The sequence below is a fragment of the Brachyhypopomus gauderio genome, chromosome 5, assembly GCF_052324685.1.
Source record: "Brachyhypopomus gauderio isolate BG-103 chromosome 5, BGAUD_0.2, whole genome shotgun sequence".
Lineage (NCBI taxonomy): Eukaryota > Metazoa > Chordata > Actinopteri > Gymnotiformes > Hypopomidae > Brachyhypopomus > Brachyhypopomus gauderio.
Genome location: NC_135215.1, coordinates 8,629,463 through 8,636,962, shown reverse-complemented (window position 1 = coordinate 8,636,962; position 7,500 = coordinate 8,629,463).

Here is a 7,500-nt window from a genome sequence, read left to right as displayed (position 1 = left end):
TGGAATGGTGTTCATACACTGTGAAGAAGTGTTCATACACTGTGGAGAGGTGTTCCTACACTGTGCAGTGGTGTTCATACACAGTGTAGTGGTGTTCATACACTGTGGAGAGGTGTTCCTACACTGTGGAGTGGTGTTCCTACACTGTGCAGTGGTGTTCATACACAGTGTAGTGGTGTTCATACACTGTGGAGAGGTGTTCATACACTGTGGAGAGGTGTTCATACACTGTGGTGTTCATACATTGTGGAGTGGTGTTCATACATTGTGGAGAGGTGTTCATACACTGTGGAGTGGTGTTCATACATTGTGGAGAGGTGTTCCTACACTGTGGAGTGGTGTTCCTACACTGTGGATTGGTGTTCATACACTGTTGAGTGGTGTTCATACATTGTGGAGAGGTGTTCCTACACTGTGTAGTGGTGTTCCTACGCTGTCGAGTGGTGTTCAGAAAGAGAGCAGGTCCAGTCCTTGTACACTGTGATGATAGAATATTCCTCCAGCCTTTACAAAAACACTATCATTTATGATGAAACACTATTACCTAAGACTATACACTATTACCTAAGACTCTACACTACTACCTAAGATTAAACACTATTACCTATGATTAAACACTATTACCTAAGATTAAACACTATTACCTATGATTTAACACTATTGCTTATGATTAAACACTATTAGATATGATTAGACATTATTACCTATGATGAAGTCAACACCAATGCTTCAGCACCACTAATGTCACTCTCTGACACACTCTGACACTCTCTGACACTATCTCACACTCTCTCTCACTCTCTCACACTCTCTATGTTTCTCTTGGCTGTACAGAGTTGACTCACTCACAGAGTTGAGCTGTCAGCTCTAATGCTTCAGATGAATTTACATAGTGTTCTTAGTGTTAGTACACATGCGAGTACTAATGCAACACACACACACACACACACACACACACACACACACACACACACACACACACACATAGCAGGAGAGTGACCTTCACCACTTCTCTCTCGAGCTGTCACACACTGTCTCAACACACACACACACACATACATACACACAAAGTTTCTACAGAATGATGTTATGTGTCATACACATGTGGATTCTTCATAACCATAGAAATATACATTCATGTACACACTGGCAACTGGCATATACAAATACAGCGTGTGTGTGTGTGTGTGTGTGTGTGTGTGTGTGTGTGTGTGTGTGTGTGTGTGTGTGTGTGTGTGTGTTTAGAAAACATAGAAAACAGAACATGCATAGAAAACGGATCCATCTCTGAATACACACGTCCATATTCACACATAAATACACACGATCGTCCAACACACATCAATTCACAGTCACACGATTACAGTAAAAATTGTTTCTTCAGGACGGGGCCACTGAGGTGACACACCTGTTATTATTCCCCTAGTCTGACTCCTCTGTGCCTCAGTGCTGTTTATTAATATCTGGGACTGGTGACTCTTCCTGTTGGGGGCTTCTTTCATTTTAATGAGTCTCAGCCATGTGTCCTTAGTTATTTATAAAGGGTTTTGTGCTCATGGGTATCATAACCAGTACCGTGTCCCATATCAGCTTTCCTCTGGTCTCTCTCCATCCCCCCCCCCCCTCCCCCCCACACACACACACACCCACGCTCACACACACACGCACACACACACACACACACACACACACACACACACACACACACACACCCACACGCACACACACACACACACACACACACACACACACACACACACACACACACTATTTTAAAGAGCCAGAAGCTTTTCTATCTCTGTGTCAATGAGTATTATTGATGACAACTAATCACAAAAAAGCCCAGGTGAGAAGCTCTGTTCTCTCTGTGGCAGATTGGACTGGTGTTTTTGTGCAGGAACCTTTAAGAGCAGGTGTGGAGGACGCTGCAATCGGTCTTAAACATGTTCACAGGAACGTTTGAATCACTGGTGGTGTGAAGAAACGTGACACTGATTCCCACCCTGTCTCCCTGTGTTCCACCAATGCACTACTACCAACACACAGCAGGTTCCTTCTGTGGGACCGGCAGACCAAACATCACACCGTAAACTCCACTGTCTCCACTCGTAGCTAATTGTATCCACCGACTACTGGAAAATATCTTCTACTAATGTACCGACAATTTCACAGAGACCTAGATACTCCTGAATACATGTGAAATTGATTAAGTTTATCACATTTTTTATTTAGTTCAGAATTATTATAGGCTAATTGGTTGTGAGAAATTATGTAACATGTTTGGTGTGTCTAAGTTTAAAATAAGGTACAGGGAGACCTAGTCGCCCTGCATCAGCCTTAAATACTTACATCACTGATGTGTGTGTGTGTGTGTGTGTGTGTGTGTGTGTGTGTGTGTGTGTGTGTGTGTGTGTGTGTGTGTGTGTGTGTGTGTGTGTGTGTGTGTGTGTGTGTGTGTGCTGTGCCCGGGGGGTGACGTCTGAATGATCTGGATCAGTTAATTTCATCTGTCAAATAATAAATTAGGCTTAAGGTGTCACTTAAGTGATGAACTGTGGTGTGTGGTTTCTGAAGGAGTCATATCTAAGAGATGTGTAGATAAGATCAGTACATGTTTGCTTGGTTCTTGTGAGAATGACCACACAATGTGCACGAGACCAAAAACACAAGACCAAATTTGTGCCTTATTTGAATGTATCGCCAACTGTTTACTGAATGTACCAGTTACTGTTTACTGAATGTACCACCTGTTTCCACTAGTAATTATGGCTCTTATCTTGTCTGAGTAAAACATACCATTTTATGAGATAAAAACGCATTTCATATTTGTCACTAAAATCTGGGCAGTTTTCCACTTTTTCCACACTTACACACACACACACACACACACACACACACTGTAATTAAGTGATGGCAGCAGTGACCAACCAATGGAAGAGCTCAGTCTAGACTCCCCATCCAAAGTACCACTGGGTTTTGATTTAGAGCCATCAAACCCAAGGGCGACGCCTCGTCAGTCACTGTCATGGGTCAAACATCCAATCATGGAGACCTTGGTCAAAATGTGTCCAATCGAATTGATCTGTGGGGCATGTGTGTGCTTAGGGTGAAATTCATCCCTGTCTTTCATTAGCATCGTGTCACAGTGTCCAGCCGATGGGCCCGTGGTCCACCAATGATTCATCATCACTGCTCAGTCATGTGCCGACATCTCTCCCGTCCAGCATGACTTAATTATAGTGGTGTCACACACAGCCCCGTAGCGTTCATAAACCCTATCTGTCTTTCTTTCTTTCTTGCTTGCTTCCTTTCTTTCTTGATATTCTCCCATCCATGCTTAATAAATTGTGCATGCAGTCCCATGCAGTCTCTTTACACTTAATGAATCTTCAATCATTTCCACAGGGTGACACCTTAAGGAATCAGTGTGTGCAGCCTTGATTGGAATTTATATAGTGGAATTGCAGAAACGACCTCAGCATTAAGACAGGAGAGTGTTTGAGGAAACCACTCTGTATTTTTTTATTTCATCAGCAACATGGCAAAGACCTGAATCTCTACAACTCTTTACAAAGCACTGGAGTGACAGGTATAATGAGAGAGAGTGATAGAGAGCAATAGAGAGAGAGAGAGGGAGAGAGAGAGAAAAAAATGAAGAGAGATAAAAATCATATATGAAGCACGGTTGTCCTGCAGAGAAGACTTGCCACAGAGAGGAATAGACAGGATGGTTCTTCCTCTGACCTTTTCCTTAATCCCACCCTCGTTCTTTCCACCACTCTGTTTCTATCCCTCCATCGTACCCACCTCTCCTCTGTCTCACAGCCATTCTGCTGTGTCACATCGTTTGAAGTCGGACATCAGAGGCCATGAAAGTCCTCCTCATCCCACAGTGTTCATTTATTCATCCGTTCCTGTTTCATTATGTATTTACTCCTGCATCTGTCAACCACGTGTCTAAACACATCACTGTGAGAACAACTGCACGCACAAACACGAGCGCTTAAATACACACATCTTTCCTGCACGCAGATCCGTTTGTGTGTGGAGGCTTCGTTCATCTTCTCAGCTGCCTGCATTTCCTCATCATTCGGTCATGTGTGTGCGGGAAACAAGGCCAAGCTCCAGCGCAATCCTCCACCCACTGATCCTCCAGCCACTACGATCCCCTGGCTTCTCCACATCCACACCTTAGCAATGCTTTCCGCTCAGCGGTCTTTCACCTGGTGTGGTTTTTAATTAATTAGTTGGAGCACTGAAGGGAGGCATAGGAAATGGAACAGCACAGGACGAAGCCACAGCGTGGTACATAATGCATGAAAGGTAGTAGAAACCAGTGTAGCATTATGCAAATGAGAACATTATGCTAACTGGTTCTACACTAGTTCTCATTCATGCTTAGCCATGTTAGCATTTTAGAGGAAAGCATAGCATTATGGTCACCCAAGCTCCAGCACTTGCGCTCTGAAAAACAACACTGAATCTGAAGTGTTAGCTCTAGTTTTTGTTTGGTGTGTCTTGTTTTCCTTACTACTTCATAAAATATTTGTTTTAAATAAATATTCCTTTTTTAATGTTTTGATGGCACACCCACAATGACCATGACCTTTCATTTGAAGAAAAAAATTAAATAAAAGACGTCCCCTCCCATTTCTCCAAGGTGTTGCCAATATTTACCTTTTTAGCTACTGGTGTGGCATAATATAGTTTGAGGAGTGGTGTGTGGTTGGAAAGATTTGCTGTGCAAGAAAGCAAATCCTTGGTCTCTAGGCAGCTAAGACCATGTTTGCATCCAAACGCCTGAAAAGGTAGACCGGAAAAAAAGTGCCGGGCCAGGTGAGAGAGAGATTTGGTGTCGCTGGTCTCTCCACTGTCTGTGACAGGGAGGTTTGGAGTCGCTGGTCTATCCACACTCTCTGTGACAGGGAGGTTTGTTGCAGCTGGTCTCTCCGCACTCTCTGTGACAGGGAGGTTTGGTGTCGCTGGTCTCTCCACACTCTCTGTGACAGGGAGGTTTGGAGTCGCTGGTCTCTCCACTGTCTGTGACAGGGAGGTTTGGTGTCGCTGGTCTCTCCACACTCTCTGTGACAGGGAGGTTTGGTGTCGCTGGTCTCTCCACTGTCTGTGACAGGGAGGTTTGGTGTCGCTGGTCTATCCACACTCTCTGTGACAGGGAGGTTTGGTGTCGCTGGTCTCTCCACACTCTCTGTGACAGGGAGGTTTGGTGTCGCTGGTCTCTCCACACTCTCTGTGACAGGGAGGTTTGGAGTCGCTGGTCTCTCCACTGTCTGTTACAGGGAGGTTTGGTGTTGCTGGTCTCTCCACTGTCTGTGACAAGGAGGTTTGGTGTTGCTGGTCTCTCCACTGTCTGTGACAGGGAGGTTTGGAGTCGCTGGTCTCTCCATTGTCTGTGACAGGGATGTTTGGTGTTGCTGGTCTCTCCACACTGTCTGTGACAGGGATGTTTGGTGTTGCTGGTCTCTCCACACTGTCTGTGACAGGGATGTTTGGTGTCGCTGGTCTCTCCACTGTCTGTGACATGGAGGTTTGGAGTCGCTGGTTTCTCCATTGTCTGTGACAGGGATGTTTGGTGCCGCTGGTCTCTCCACTGTCTGTGACAGGGATGTTTGGTGCCGCTGGTCTCCCCACACACCTTACCTCCATGCCACTCAGCAAACTCGAGGAACAACACTGTCCTTCCATGTATTTCCCTGTGTGCCTGACCCTACCTCACCTCTAAACACACACATACGCAAACGCACACACATACACACGCAACCACACACACACAACAAATATACTATTGGTTAAAGTAGTGTACCTTTAAATGTTTAAATGTGGAGCACCTTGCATTGTAAGAAGTTGATATGTTTTCAGGAGTTACAGTTCTACTTGAGTGGAAATTTTCAGCACTTTTTCCGTCATTCATGTGACAACATCCTCGGGTTACTCTCCAACCTCATCTATTATTTGTGGACTTGTTCATAATGCAAGACCTGGTGCATTGTTCATGCTTCCAGAAGCCCCTACCCTGCCTCTCAACTCTGCAGCCCACAGAGACAGAACACATCTATACCACACAGAACACATGTTGAGAGATGACAGTGAGGATTTATCCTGGGACAGCTGTTTAAAGGAACACTCTACCCTACATTACCTTTCCACTGGTAATGGAATCAGTCTGGGGAGACAGACTACAGATACAGGTGACGTAGAATGCCAACTCCCACCATTCTGCCCATACCCTAATACCACCTGTCTGCCCATACCCTAATACCACCTGTCTGCCCATACCCTAATACCACCTGTCTGCCCATACCCTAATACCACCTGTCTGCCCATACCCTAATACCACCTGTCTGCCCATACCCTAATTCCACCTGTCTGCCCATACCCTAATTCCACCCGTACCACCCTGGACCTGGGGAGGGCAGAATTAGGAGCCCCTGCATGTCGTGTAAACAGTGCAGTAGTGACAGAGGTGACTGAATGACTGTGGGAGGAACTTAGGTGACCTTTGGGATGGAATTCTGGTTAGCCTTTCTGAATGAGAGAAGCCCCCCCGCTGGAAGGTGGAGAGAGAGAGAGAGAGAGAGAGAGAGAGGGTGGGGGCAGGAGGAGGTAGAAAGTAGGTGCTGTCTGAAATGTATTACAGAGAAATAGAGCAGAGTTAAAGGGTGTATAGGTTGGAGGTTGTAGCTATGAAGGAAGTAATTCTCAACACACTAATTGCTTGATGACAAATTGGTCATTTATGTTTGTCAAATGTGGTATTTGTAGTTCTTCAAATATTAAAGAGAGAAAATCAAACGAGCAGTTCAGACCTTATTTAAAAAAAACTGAACAGAAAGAGAAGCAAAATGGCACAGTACTGGCTGGCATGGTCCGCTGACGCTGATTCAGTACAGTCACATGTTTCTTTATGAGAGACTCTGTAGTGAAAGCCTTCAGATGATGGTTACGACCTCCTGTGGCACCTCCAAATGCCCATCATCATCATCATCATCATTATCATCATCATCATCATCCCTGCCCTTATTTAGCAATGAGCCTTTTCTCAGCCAGGATTTTGGGGAGTGTAATTTTTGCCACCTCTCTACAACATTTGACAGCTCTGAGGTCCCTGTTTGTCAGCAGGAGGCAAACCACCGTTAGATTCCAAGTGGAGTGGCTGACAGGGCCCGGCGTTTAACGGACCAGACCCTGGACCTGCCATTTCCACACAGCCCAGTCTGGAACATTTACACTTGCTGTTGCTATGGCAAAATTGCAACACTTAGTCCTGCAGTCTGGGAGAGTGATGGATGAGGTGTTAGTCAATGTAGCTGAGCTACGTTAGCTCATCGGTGTAATATATGTCAACCTTGCTACCAGGACTACCTGGCCTACACTTTAACCATTAGTGCCAAGGCATATGGACCGTTAATCCTTCAGGCCTGCAGTAAACCAGACCCACATCTGACACTCAGAATCTTCATATATTCATAATCTACGCTGTAC